The sequence below is a fragment of the Ovis aries genome, chromosome 3 (assembly GCF_016772045.2).
Source record: "Ovis aries strain OAR_USU_Benz2616 breed Rambouillet chromosome 3, ARS-UI_Ramb_v3.0, whole genome shotgun sequence".
Classification (NCBI taxonomy): domain Eukaryota; kingdom Metazoa; phylum Chordata; class Mammalia; order Artiodactyla; family Bovidae; genus Ovis; species Ovis aries.
In genome coordinates, this window is record NC_056056.1 from 83,683,502 (window position 1) to 83,698,510 (window position 15,009).

At 39.8% G+C, this 15,009-nt stretch overlaps 1 protein-coding gene across 3 annotated transcripts in view; it reads left to right on the top strand.

The window, feature by feature from the left end:
• SLC8A1 (solute carrier family 8 member A1) overlaps positions 1–15,009 on the top strand; it is a 458,773-nt gene that overhangs the window by 35,571 nt on the left and 408,193 nt on the right. The window lies entirely within an intron of this gene.

Genomic DNA, 15,009 nt, shown 5'->3' on the forward strand with positions numbered 1-15,009 from the left:
CTGACTTTTAAGAGGTTTTCTGGAAGTTGTCACATGACAATTCTGTTTCCATTTCATCAGGCAGAACTTAATCATGTGGCCACACTTTACTGCAAAGTAGACTTTATTCTAAGCATGTAAAGTTGAGAGATCTGTTACTAACAGAATATTAGACTAGAAGATTAGCAATCTCTGTCAGTTTGCTTTTTCTTTTGTTTTGTTTGGCTTTTATTTAATGGAGCTATTCTTTTGCGGAGATTAGTTTTCTGTCTTCTCTCTTCTCTGAATACTGAAGCTTCCTACAGACTTTCTCATGTTCCTTATAAATTTTAGACTATCATACACCCTTCCATTCTAACCCACCTTTGATTTATGAGATTATAAGATTAGAGATGTAGCTTCTCGTACTTTTCATCACTCAAAGTCTTCATCAATTATTTATCGTATATATTTCTCAATGTATACTTTGTGATCATGTATTTTAAATTTAGATTTTAAAATATGAAGATATTTAAGTCAATAGAATGACCTAATAGTTGCTAAGAATGCATAAAAAATTTGACTAATTATTGCATATTTTCATTTATTGTCATCAGCACTTTAGCTCATCTAGAGTGTAACTATGGCGCCTCTAACACAAATAAGGAGAAGCATTGTCTCTATGGTTTTCAGAAAACAGGAAGTATCAATAAGAGGCGTGATGTTGACTATTGTCATAGTAAAGGAACCAAGTCTCTGGAGACAAGCTATCTGGGTTCAAACCCCAGCTCTGCCACTTACTGTGTGACCACAGCAAGTTACTTAACGTCTCTGTTCCTCATTTTTTTTGAGTGTCTGAAACAGTGACAATAACAAGGATGAATTGCCATGGTAGTACTCAGAGGTGGATGGTGAAGCTGAGGAAGCTTCTGTCCAGAGACACTCATATTCAGGGTTCCCTTCCCAGTCCCTGGGAGAGGTCCTGGCAATATGTTCATATGATTATTTGCTTTGGCAAGATTTACAAAAGTAAAAATCTTTTTTTTTTTTTTTTTAAGGAGACTCCCAAACTGTAAGATTCAGTCCTTACAAAACTTGAAGTCTCTCCTGGCAGTTTTGCATTGAATTGAGAACCATAAACGACCCTAAGGCTGGGAGAATCCTTGGATTACACAGCCTTCAGGCACCGGTGCTCCAAGCCAACTGAATCAAAGACGAATGGGACCTTGTTTTAAAAAGCACAGGAACTCAGAAACTACACCTTCAGAAAGAGAACCTTTAGAGATAGGTCTTACAAATTTTAATTTTAATCAAGCTTTTCAAGTGAGTCTAATGTGCCTTAAAGTTTGAAACACTACTGTAATACCTCTTCCAACTTTGAAGTTCTTAAACTATGCCACCCTTGTTCTGGAATTGCCAAATAAAAGGCTATGGAAGAACCAGAAACCTAGCCCCCTCAGTCAGAATTTGCCCAGGGCAAGGAATGCTCTGCATTTCCCGCCCCCGCCCCCCCCCCCCAGTGTTTTGTTGTTTGGCCAAGTTAGGTGGCATGGGGGATCTTAGTTCCTGGACCAGAGACCAAACCTATGCCCCCTATATTGGGAGTGTGGAATCTTAACCACTGGACTGTCAGGGAAGTCCAGGAATGTTCTGAATTATAAGAGAGACAGAAAGGAATAGGGCTGGAAGAGTTCCAAGCCCACATTTCAGATAAAGAAACAACTTGTCTGAAAGGGTTAAGACTTCTGAGCCATTTGTTTTCCATCAGTATATCTTCAAGAAGAAATCAATTATGCCATTTCCTCCCCTACCCATGAGTCCAGTGATAAAGATTACGATAGTTCTCTTCAGTATGCGATTTTATTAGCTCAAATTAAGCTATGTTGTTTTTTTATGGATAGACAAGAGGAATCTAAGAATGATTGGCTACTACTCTTTCCCAGACAAACTGTGAGATGTTCTACAAATGTCCTTGCCTTGAATTGTTATAACAATCCAACAAGAAAGGTGCTCTTCCTATTTTATGAATGAGAAAACTAAAGTACAAGCAGGTTAAATAACCTTGGGTAAAATGACACAGCCAACATGTAGCAGGGATTTAAATCCAGGTATGGCTGAATTCCCTGGCTTCCCTGGTGGCTCAGCAGTTAAAGTGTCTGCCCTGCAATGTGAGAGACCTGGGTTTGATCACTGGGTCGGGAAGATCCCCTGGAGAAGGAAATGGCAACCCACTCCAATATTCTTGCCTGGAGAATCCCATGGACGGAGGAGCCTGGTGGGCTACAGCCCACAGGGTCACAAAGAGTCGGACATGACTGAGCGACTTCACTTTCACTTTCCTTTCTTCCATGGCTGAATTCATTGCCTGTTTTGACACTCCACCCCCTCAACAGTGTGGTGCTTAAATATAAACATGACACTCATTTGCATGTGAGGTGACATTCAGAGCTTAAACCTTGAAAAGTTATGATACAACATGCCACAGAACCAATTATTTGCCCTCTTTTCTATACCCCTTCCCTTGTGGCTCAAACGGTAAAGAATCTGCTTGCAGTGCCAGAGACCTGGGTTCAATCCCTGGGTCGGGAAGATCCCCTACAGAAGGACATGGCAACCCACTCCAGTATTCTTGTCTGGAGAATCCCATGGACTGAGGAACCTGGCAGGCTACGGTCCATGGTGTCGCAAAGAGTCGCACACAACCAAGCGACTAACACTTTCTTTCACTATGTCCCTTTTTCCTCCCCATGTTAACCCATGAGCTTTAAAATACTAAGTGCCTGTGTACATATGAAAATGCAAACACAAGAATATTTGCTTCCTCTTAGAAAATGACTCAATCAGTGAATGATGTCCTGCCTTTTTTTTTTTTTTTTTTTGCTATAGTTGTATCTAAGGGCAAAAATATGCACTCCTCTTTTCTCTTCCCACATTAAAGGATATTGCAGTAGTTAAAAGGTTATGGTTGTGATCTTTTGCATTTTTAGGCATTTTTGTTTAAATATCATTGGTGCAGTTATAGACAGAGATTTGTTTAAAATATTAAGATTAGATGGTGGATAGGTGGTCTCAGGTGCCACACAACATCTGAGTCTTCATCTCTGAGCATGCCCTGAGCTCCTTCATTGTGTGTTAGTCAGTTGTGTCTGACTCAGTGACCCAGTGGACTGCAGCCCTCCAGGCTTCTCTGTCCATGGCATTCTCCAGGCAAGAATATTGGAGTGGATTGCCATGACCTTCTCCAGGGGATCTTCCTGACCTAGGGATCAAACCTGGGTCTCCTGCATTGCAGGCAGATTCATAACCATCTTAGCCACCAGGGAAGTCCTGAGCTTGTTCTTTCCTGATGAGTTATGATGTGGACAGAGAGGTGTTTGTAGAGTAGTTGGTGCCCCAGCACAACTTGAATGTTTATGTGCCTGAAAAACCTGTCGTCCTAATAAGCCTTGTTGGTTAGAATTCAACTAATACACTCAACCTCTTTCATCTAAGCAAGGTTAGGGCAGCCTAAGCTTTGGAGGCAAAAGGCGGTCACTTGGGAAAGAAAGCAACTTTGGCTTCCTCTTTCAAGATTTCATGAGATTTTTGCTTTAAAGAACAATGTTTGTGGCCTATCTCCAGGGACCAGAGAAAATCAGAATTACAATTAAAAAAAAAAAAAAAAAAGACAAGAAAAGGATTCTGCTTTTTGCATTCTGGCCTTTCCTTGTCCTGTTTTGCCCCCATTCCTCAGTAAAATCAAGTCTCTGTGGAAACCTTATCACGGGCTCTCAGTCCATTTTTATAGCTATATCAACAGATCCTGGCGTCAGGAAGAAATTGCCCGGTGCATTAATTACCGGTACATGGGTGGGGGCTGGAGCTTAGCAGCTGCACAGCTACGAAATGGACCACTCTAAGGAGATAAACAATAAAGGGAGGTGTAATAGGCTTGTATTTCTCTCCCAGTATTAATGATTTAAAAAATGTTTTTCCCCAAACCAGAAGTATTAGGATATCAAAGCACCTTGCCATCAAAACCAAAATGGAAACGCTCATTTATTGTTAGTATTTTAGCAGTGATTTTCCCCAGATGCAAATACAACTAGTGTTATAAGAGATAACATAAAAACCCTACTTATAACCCTGAGATATATTATTTTTCTAACCTAGAGGAGAAATGTCTGTGTGTCCTTTTCTGTATCTGTCCTACATGTAGGAAGTAGTCATCACTGTTATCTCTAGATCAGGCTACACTGAGGGAAAAAAAGTGGTTATTATTCACATGCAAAAAGAGTAAATTTCATACATTACCAAAGGATGAGGAAATCTGCCACTTTCAGCTCCCAGTTCTCCCAGGGGCAACCACTGCTATCATTGCTTCTATGTCTGTCTAAATAAATTCTTCACATATACATGTGTTCTGTATTTTAAAATTCATTTTGTGTATTTGCTGGTCTGCTAATGAAACCGAGTAAGACCCATGGGGTGCCCAGGTACAAATCCTTTCCATGTCCCTTGTTTCTTGTTTGTAGAGAAAGGCTTCATTCAGCAAAAAAAAAAAAAGTGGCCGAGTGGAAGATCTTTTTGAGTTTAAAGAACATTTATGAATTCCCTAAGCCCAAGAAAACTTATGATAAGAAGATAAATAGCATATCAAGAATTTGAGGTTCAGGTTCTAGTGGGACAATGAATTCATTGGGACCATGTGATGTAACATAAAATAATTAGACCAAAAAAGTAATTTTAAACATATGAATTAAAATTACATACAAAATACCAATTATGGCACCTCTTGAAGATTTATCTTTAAAAGATGCTAATTTAGATTGAATTCCTACTGAAAAGGAGATGACGAATTCAGTCAAATGTATTTTAAATGTTTATTCAACAACAATCTACACATTTGCACTTTCTGAATTAGCGGCCTGAATTAATGAAGATTGAGAAAGTTTTCCTGACGTTTAAAACTAGTTGATCAATAATAAAATGCAATACCCCTAATATAAATTTCCTTTAAGAAGTCCATCGAAGAACAGATTTGCGGTTGCCAAGGGGGAGGCCTGGTCGGGGAGAAATGAATTGGGAGCTTGGGATTACCAGGTGTAAGTTATTATATATAGAATGGATTTAAAAAAAGGTCTTACTGTATAGCACAGGAAACTATATTCAATATCTTATGACAGACCATAATGGAAAAGAATATTTTATATATATATATATATATATAATGAAATCACTTTGCAGTACAACAGAAATTAACACAACATTGTAAATAAACTCTACTTCAATTTAAAAATGCTTTAAAAGTCCATCAAAATATAAAATCATATTGAGATTCTATTATCTCTGAGATCCTTTGAAACCCATCCAACCCAGGTCCCCTGCATTGCAGGTGGATTCTGTACCATCTGAGCCACCAGGGAAGCCTGAAACCCATCAGAGACTCATTTTTTTTTCAAGAGAGAGAGAAATGCACACTAAATGTACAGGGGAATTAGTCAAGGAAAAGAATAAACTGCCTTAGTTTTTCAGTACCCAAACAAAGCCATAGACTTTTAAATGAATGATATCAATACATTTGATTAATTCATGTTGCTTTAAATAGTATTTCTTTTTTTTTTAATGTTTGGATTTGCAGCTACAAAGATGACTGGCTATTACAATTTGCTGGGATGGTTTAGCCTCTGTAAAGGTCATATTGAGTTTAGTCAGGCTCAGCATTATGTAAACAGAACATGAAAGATACTTGGTTCAGCCAGCACTCTGTTGATGATGCCTCAAACAATGATTGTCCTTACTGTGACAGGTAGAAGTGCCTTAAACAGGCGGCCTGTTTTGTTTTTCAGCAAAATGGTACATGTGTGTGCATGCATGTGTGGGTGAAAAACAGTGTGTATGTGTGTGCGTGTGTGTGTATGTGTGTGTGTGTGTGTAAACTAATAAAACTGGGAAGGGGAAAGTGCTTCTGTAATCCCCAACCAAGACACAGCTAATTGTGAGAAGGCAGAATTAAGAACATACCGTTCAAACGAAATTAATAAACAGGAAAAAAGGGTGTAAAACAGCTCTCCAGAAATTATATCACTGGCTTCTCACCATTTGATGCCAAAATACAATTTTGATACTCAAAATACACAATTTGATGGCCAAAGGAGGTAGATTGGAATAATAACAATGCCACGTATTTATATACCACCTTCTTCTGAGATGTTCTTATTATATTGATCATCTGGCCTTTACCTGAGCTGCCATCCAAAAAGCTTCTGAACAGTTCTGGGTCACAACTATTCTAGAAAGTCATTACAACATGGCAAGTCACTCTAACTCAGGGATAGACATTTACTAAGATTTTTTAGGGGGGACCCTTGAAATTTTATTAACCAGTGTCTTTGTATACAGTTCCCACTTTGACCATATCTCCCCCTACACACACACACACACACACACACACACACACACACACACACACACACACACACAGATGCACGCAATGCATATACACAGTACATAGGCGCACACACATCTTTACTGAAATTCACTAGTTCAACTCAAGGACAAATTACTCATGGGGCTTAAGTGTACAGAGCAGAGAAAAATGCAACTAAGTTCATCTTCAGTCAGAGGAAGGAAAACTTTCCAAGCCAACTGACCCCTTTTCTTTCTTCGGCAAACGGTCAAGAGTCCTTTGCATTTGGATGGTGCCTAAAAAATTGAGGGATCATTTCTAAAGTACTGTTTAAGTGGCAAGAAGTTATCCTCCTTTTAATAATGTGGGACAAAGAAATATTGAGGGGACTAGGGGAAAAGAGTAGGCGGATCATTTTACCAATAAATAATCTGAAGCAAAGTGGATTGGACTGATTTACTTGCATGCATTCTTTCAGCGGGTTCTAAGAATAGGGAACTACTAATACATAACCTCAGGCTTCAGTCTAGGACTATATCATAGGGTCTTCTGTCTTTTAAGATAATAAAAACCTTACATTTTCTTCAGATTCCATTGCAGTTCAGCCTACAAAAAATAAACTAAAAAACTAAAAGTAAATAAACAATTGAAGAAAGATCATGTTTCCCAAGAAATTCACATACTTATTTAATGAACTCTCTGTTCACATCAGATAATTACATTATGTTTTTTAACATTGAACGTTAGGAAAAGTACATGACATCGTTATTGCCAATATTATGTTGGCTATAGATACCCACAGATTCATTATATCAATATTTTCCAGACCAAAATATCAGAGAAATTAGTCTGGTAATTTTTCTTCATTGATTTACTGTTTCACTCACCCCTTCAAAAATTTAACATGTACTTAGTATCAGTAGTAAGCTTCCCTTGTGGCTCAGCTGGTAAAGAACCTGCCTGCAATATGGGAGACCCAGGTTCAATCCCTGGGTTGGGAAGATCCCCTGGGAAGGGAAATGCTACCCACTCCAGTATTCTGGCCTGGAGAATTCCTTGGACTGTATAGTCCATGGGGTTGCAAAGAGAAGGACACGACTGAGCAAATTTAACTTTCATTTTTGAGCTTCCCTGGTGGCTCAGACAGTAAAGCGTCTGCCTACAATGTGGGAGACCTGGGTTCAATCCCTGGGTCAGGAAGATCTCCTGGAGAAGGAAATGGCAACCCACTCCAGTATTCTTGACTGAAAAATCCCATGGACGGAGGAACCTGGTAGGCTACAGTCCATGGGGTCACAAAGAGTTGGACACAACTGAGTGACTTTACTTTCTTAATACCAGTAGGCATTAGGTTTGTGCTCCAAAGAGAGGAGTGAACAAGACAGACTGTGGAAAGATAATCATATTAGAAAACCTGAAATGGGTGATCACTATTCTTGGGTACACAGAAATCAAGGCAATGTTACATCTCCTCTATTCCAGTTACCTTCCCTGAGGAAAAAGAAATATGCATTTCCCATGAGATACTCTTCTTAATCCTGTCATACCATCAGGACAGAAATTCTCAGTGGACAGAAGTTCATACATTGTCATCCAAGTGTGTGTCCCACCTCACTTTTTGGAGATTTATTCATAAGTTAAGAAAAATTAAAATCCTTTATCTATAGGAGGTAAGCATTAAACTTCATTAAAGGAATGATTGGATTATCTAATCTAAGGATGGTTAAGAATTTTCCTTCATATTTCCTATCACAGTTCCTTAGAAGATGTTCAGTTAAGTTCAGTCACCCAGTTGTGTCTGACTCTTTGTGACCCCATGGACTGCAGCACGCCAGACTTCCCTGTCCATCACCAACTCTCAGAGCTTCCTCAAACTCATGTCCATCGAATCAATGATGCCATCCAATCATCTCATCCTCTGTCATCCCCATCATTCCTGCCTTCAATCTTTCCCACCATCAGGGTCTTTTCAAATGAGTCAGTTCTTTGCGTCAGATGACCAAGTATTGAAGCTTCAGCATCAGTCCTTCCCAGGAATATTCAGAACTGATTTCCTTTAGAAATGACTGGTTTGATCTCCTTGCTGTCCAAGGGACTCTCAAGAGTCTTCTCCAACACTACAGTTCAAAAGCATCAATTCTTTGGCACTCAGCTTTCTTTTTGGTCCAACTCTCACATCCATACATGACTACTGGAAAAACCATAGCTTTGACTAGATGGACTTTAGTCAGCAAAGTATTAATGTCTCTGCTTTTTAATATGCTGTCCAGGTTGGTCATAGCTTTTCTTCCAAGGAGCAAGCGTCTTTCAATTTCATGGCTGTAGTCACCATCTGCAGTGATTTTGGAGCCCAAGAACCCCATCTATTTGCCATAAAGTGATGGGACCAGATGCCATGATCTTAGTTTTTTGAATGCTGAATTTTAAGGGAGATTTTTCACTCTCTTTTTCATCTTCATCAAGAGGCGCTTTAGCTCCTCTTCACTTTCTGCCATAATGGTGATGTCATCTATGTATCTGAGGTTATTGATTTTTCCTGGTAATCTTGATTCCAGCTTGTGCTTCATCCATCCCAGCATTTCACATGATGTACTCTGCATATAAGTTAAATAAGCAGGGTGACAATATATAGACTTTTGAGTAGAAAAAACTCTCTTCATGAGTTAAGGTCTTATGTTCAAGCCTCAGAATTCATGGCAGGGATCTAAAACCCAAAGCCCCACCTAAATTGCCACAACCAATTTTGACACCTCAATTAAAGTGTCAAGGTTGGATTGGGATGGCCTATGCAACCCTTTATTTCTCATCGCTTTTCCACATTCATTAAGCATTCTAAACAAACCAAATTTCATTGCACATGAAGGAATTAAGTTGATGTCTTACGTATTATGGTTTTGCCTGTCACTGTGCCCTCCCACGAGTCTTCCTAGAAAACCTCTGGTGGTCCTTTAAGACTCAGTGGAGCCATCAACTCCTGAAAGCCCTATTTGATATTTTTCTCTTCACTTCCTTCCTCTCTGTGCAGAGCAGACACCCTCTTCTCTCTACATGGCATACACTCACATCATACCTCCATTCTGCATTTGCTTGCTTGCCCATCTGTCTTTCCCCACCCTGCCCCCACACCTCCTCCATGCCAAGCTGGAAGCTTCTGTAAGGCAAAGATGTTTAAAATACTTTGATTTGTTGATTTACGGCTGTCCTGGGTCTTCACTGCTGCATGGCCTTTCCTCTAGTTGCAGACAGCAGGAGTGTTCTTCGTTGTAACGGGCAGTCTTCTCATCATGGTGGCTTCTCTTGTTGCATGGCACCAACTCTAGGGGGCGTGGGCTTCAGTAACTGTGGGTCCCAGGCTCTAGGGTACAGGCTCACTAGTTATGGCACGGGGGCTTAGGTGCTCCATAGTGTGTGGGATCTTCCCAGATCAAGGATCATCAAACTTGTGTCTCCTGCATAGGCAGGCAGATTCTTTACCATTGAGCCATCAGAGAAGCCCCAAGGCAAAGATTTTTATTTATTCACTTCTGCCTCTCCACAGACCTAGTTAGGAGGACTATAGTAAAAATTCATAGGTTATATGATTGGATTACAAAACAAATGAAACCAGCATTCCCATGAAAGCTGAGAACTCACTTTCCCTTACCTCTACCCTTGCATACTAAGAGCTGGTTGCCTGGGGCTCCACCAAATCTGCAGTGTTTTGGGCAATTTCTAGGCCTCAGGAACCTCACCATTTTCCCAGTTTGCCTGGAGGGGGTTCCCTACCCTCAGAGCAAAACATCAACGGCGGTGTAAAGTATTCTCAAGGTGTGACAGCCACTCTTTCCAAGTCTGACTTCAGAACCTCAGACCCACTCCTCACACTGTCTTTTTCTTCTTTATGGCATTAGCTTCCCACCAGGCACGGAGGCCTCAGGGCTGAGCCATGTGAATTCGTCCTGAACCACAATGTACTCCCTACATCGTTTATGCCTCACCTTCTTCTAATGACTGCTTTTCTTCACTCATCTGACAACTCCTGCCTTAGAACATACATCCCCAGCCTGACCCTCACTTTACTTCCCTGTGTAGACTATGATCCAAAGCCCCACCCATGCTCTTTCATTGGCACTGACAATCGACAGTAATGGACAGCCCACAATACCAGGATCACCTATCTCTCCTTTCCGCTAATTCAGCACCTAGTACATTCCTTTATCAGCTGTGCTTAGAAAGTATCATTTTTATTCAATAATTATAGCTAGTAGAGTTTTGCTATATGACCACACATTAATATCTAATTCTAGAAGAACCAGAATAGTAGGTATTCTGCTTAACCCTAAAAGATGCTCAGTGTAATTAGTTTTTCCTTAATGATCCAGGAGGCTTTGGGGACCACATGTTAATTTAAGGACATCATTATGAACATCAATTATTTTCCCATAAATATGAAAAATATTCAGTGAATACAATGTTTCCAGAAAATAACTACTGTGCAATTATCTTGTTTTTTTTTTTTTTTTTTTGTGGGTTTGGGGGTTGAATACAGCAAACCAATTTGTTTTGAATTGATAAATATGGGGCTTGTTCATTAGCCAATTTCTTTGTAAATTGTCAGGAGGGATGACCTTTGAGCGGTTACAAGGTCACTCCTGGTCTGTGACATCTACAGCCTGCTGCGGCACAGGGTAGGGACAGTCTAGAAAGTTGGAAAGACCAAAGCAAAGGCAGAATAACTCAAGGTGAAGTCTTAGGTGCCGAATCCAGAAACGGCAAAGCCCCTGTTTTTCTAAATGTTTGTATCTCTTGCCTCCCAGGACATCACAGTCCCCTTGTTGTCCTCCTAAGTCAGTGACTATTCCAGTTTCCCTCTCTAGGTCCTCCTCTTTTATTCAGTCTTTTAATACAGGTGTGCTCTGGCCTCAGTCCTCAACCCCCTTCTCGTCTTCTTTCTGCTCTCACTTTTTAGGCCACAATACTGAGTTCCAGACTGATAAACTCAACTGAGAGATTCACATCCCTACTTGAATATCTACTAGGTGTGGCAAACTTAATACATTCCAAACAAAACTTTTCATGTCTAGCCCCTGGATTCCCTACCTTAGTAAACAGCAGCTATATTTACCCACTTGCTCAACAGAAAAAATTTATTCACCCCTGTTTACTTTCTTTTTCATATAACCCACTTTTGATCCATCAGCTAATCCTGTTGTCTCCACCGTCTAAATAGTTCCATAATTGGACCACTGTCCTCCTACTCTTAACATCCTAAAGAAAACCCCCAGCACTCCTCTCCCCATTGTCTCCTTGCTTCCATCATGTCCCCAGGCTGATTCTCCCCCTGTGTGTTTGGAGGGAACCTCTTAAAACAGGATACTCTTCTACCCAAAACCTTCCAGTCGCCTCTGGCACTCAGAATAAATTGTAACAATTTGCCATGGTCTTCATCTCCTTTCCTCTATCTCTAGAATTTGTTCTTTTGGCTCCAGCCATCCTGGCTCCTGCTGTTTTCTCAGATGCAAATAAGCCAAGTTTCTTCTGACCTCAGGGAATCAACATTTTCTATGACCTCTGCCAGGACTGCTTTTTTTTTTTTTTTTTCTCTTCTCCTTAGAAATAGCCTTCTCTGTCACCTTATTCAGGCCTCTGGGCAAATGCTACTTCCTGAGGGGGTCCTTCCCGGACCATCTTACCTAAACTCTTTCTTTGTCATTCTTTAGCCCATAACTCAGAGAAGGCAATGGCAACCCACTCCAGTATTCTTGCCTAGAAAATCCCATGGATGGAGGAGCCTGGTAGGTTGTGGTCCATGGGGTCGCAAAGAGTCAGACATGACTGAGCATCTTCACTTTCACTTTTTACTTCCATGCATTGGAGAAGGAAATGGCAACCCACTCCAGTGTTCTTGCCTGGAGAATCCCAGGAACGGGGGAGCCTCGTGGGCTACCATCTACGGGGTCGCACAGAGTTGGACACAACTGAAGCGACTTAGCAGCAGCAGCAGCTCATAACTTGCTTAACTGTTTTTTCAGCCTTATTACTACCTGATGATACATTATATTTTTGTTTATTCTTAGTCTTCCCTAGCTAAAGGCAAGTTTCATAAGGGTAAGACTTATTTTTCTGTCCCTAAATAAATGAATTGGATCCTGTAGTTATTCTGTCTTTTGGCAAACATAATCAGGCAAGAGTTTGGACAACAGGGCCAGGTAGTCCTGGGACACTGAAACAGAATTTGGCTTTAGGTCTCAGGTCCAGAGTCTGTGTGTGTGAGTGCATGCTCAGTCGCTTCACTGTGTCCAGCTCTTTCCGATCCTATGGATGGTAACCTGCCAGGCTCCTCTGCTCATGGGATTCTCCAGGGAAGAATATTGGAATAGGTTGCCATACCCTCTTCCAGGTAATCTTCCCAACCCAGGGATGGAAGCTGCTTCTCCTGCATTGCAGGCAGATTCTTCACCACTGCGTCAGTGGGGAAAGAGTCTCTATAGGGTCCCTGAGGAAAACCAGTGAAGATAGATTGTTATAAATTAAGTGATAAGAGTAGGGAAAAGTCATGATTTCTGATGCAGAACTTTACACTGTCATAAAAAACTCAAAATGTTCTGAAACTAACCTCAAAATGCTTTAATTAACTTGTAAATAATGTTTTTAATTTCTCATTACTTATTTATTTCCATGCTTTGAAATAGAACAACAGCTCTTAGAGGTAAAACGAATCTGAGAATATGTTAAAGTTGTTAACTATATTTTGAATAGAAAATTGCTTAGACCAGAGAATTTCCCCCAAGCCCCTTAAAAATTCTGAAGCATCAGAGAATGCTATGTTTGGGAGGAAAACAGAAATTTTAGGAGAACCTACAGTGTGTGGAATCATCTCAAGGAAGCCCTAAGGTTTATTTTGGTTTCCTCGTAGTCAGTCATTCTAAGACAACAGTTCTCAAAGAGTGATCTTAGGACCCCTGATCATCTCAGGGACTAGCTCAGGAATCCATTAGGTCAGCGCTATTTTCATAATAATATGAAGTGGTGTTAATATTTGCCTTTTCATTCTCGTTTTCTCACAAGTGTACATAGCAGTTTTCTAGAGGCTACAGGGTATGTGATATTGCAGCACACTAAATGGAAAAGCAAAGATGAAAATCCAGCTGTCTTCTCTGAAGCCAAGCTTTAAAAATATTTGCATATATTGGAAACAAGATCATTCTTCTTGCTGAATATTTTTGTTTTAGAAAATGTATTTAGTTTGTATAAATGTTCATGTTCATATGTAATGGGTATATTTTATTGAATGAATAAATGTTTAACAAATTATTTTTATGAATGAATAACTAAATGTTTAATAAATTCTTACTTTTAATTTTGAATAAAATACATATCTATAGATAAAACCCCCATAAGCAAAATCTCTTTTGGATCCTCACTGATTTTTTTTAATTTATTTTTTAAGGATTTATTTCTTTAATATATGTATTTATTTGGCTGTGGTGGGTCTTCATTGCTGTGAATGGCCTTTCTCTAGTTGTGGTGAGTGGGGGCTACTATTCATTGCAGTGCACAGGCTTTTCATTGTTGTAGCTTCTCTTGTTTCGGAGCATGGGTATAGACTCAGTAGTTGTGGTGATGGGGTTTAGTTTCTCCGTAGCCTGTGGGATCTTCCCTGAGCAGAAATTTAGCCCATGTTCCCTGCATTGGTAGGTGATCCTTAACCACTGGACCATCAGGAAAGCCCCTCACTAATTTTTAAGAATCTAATGTGGACCACAAAGTTAGTGTTGCTCTAAGATATTAAACTATCAACAAATAGATCCCTAAGTAAATATTGTATAAATTAAATTTAAGATGATGAGTATATAGTAAAATAAATAGCCCCGATCACTATAGTTAAATACATTTCTCAGGTCTCTGAGAATCATTGATATAGGCTTCGCTGCTGGCTCAATAGGTAAAGAATCCATTTGCAATGCAGGAGACCTGGGTTCAATCCTTGGGTTACGAAGACCCCCTAAAAAGGAAATGACTACCCACTCCAATATTTTGCCTGGAAAATCCCATGGACAGAGGAGTCTGGCAGGCTATAGTCCATGCAGTCATAAGAACTGGACATGACATTTTGTTTAAACCACCACATGTAAGTATGTATGTATGTATGTATGTATGTATGTATGTATTTGACATCCATTATGTCTTTCTCTCTTTCCAAAAATGTTTTTAGTGTACACGTAGACAATTGTTTCAGCTTATTTGCACATTCAGATAACTAAAGCTTTACAAACATGAATCCAAATGGTAAGCCATGAAAAACTTTAAGGTATAGCATTGTGGCCATTAGCTCAGATTCCCAAACCTAACAACCTAAATTTATTCAACATTTCTATGCTTCTATTTCTTTAAAATATAGATAATATGAGTTCCTAAACCAAAGGACTGGTAAGCAGATGAAATAAGTTCACACTCTCACCAACTCCAGGGGCGTGGTAGGGTGGAATGCTTCATTTCTATTTTCTAAAAGGAACAATTTTACAAAGATCACAGAGATTAAAGTTATTTGGGGTGATGCATGTTAGAATATCTTTGTTTTTATTCCACAATATGTAAGTTAAATTTCCGCATGTGAAATGGACACGTTCTTAACAAGTGCCAGTCAGAATGTCACCATGCACAGCACTTGGCTTTTCATATCA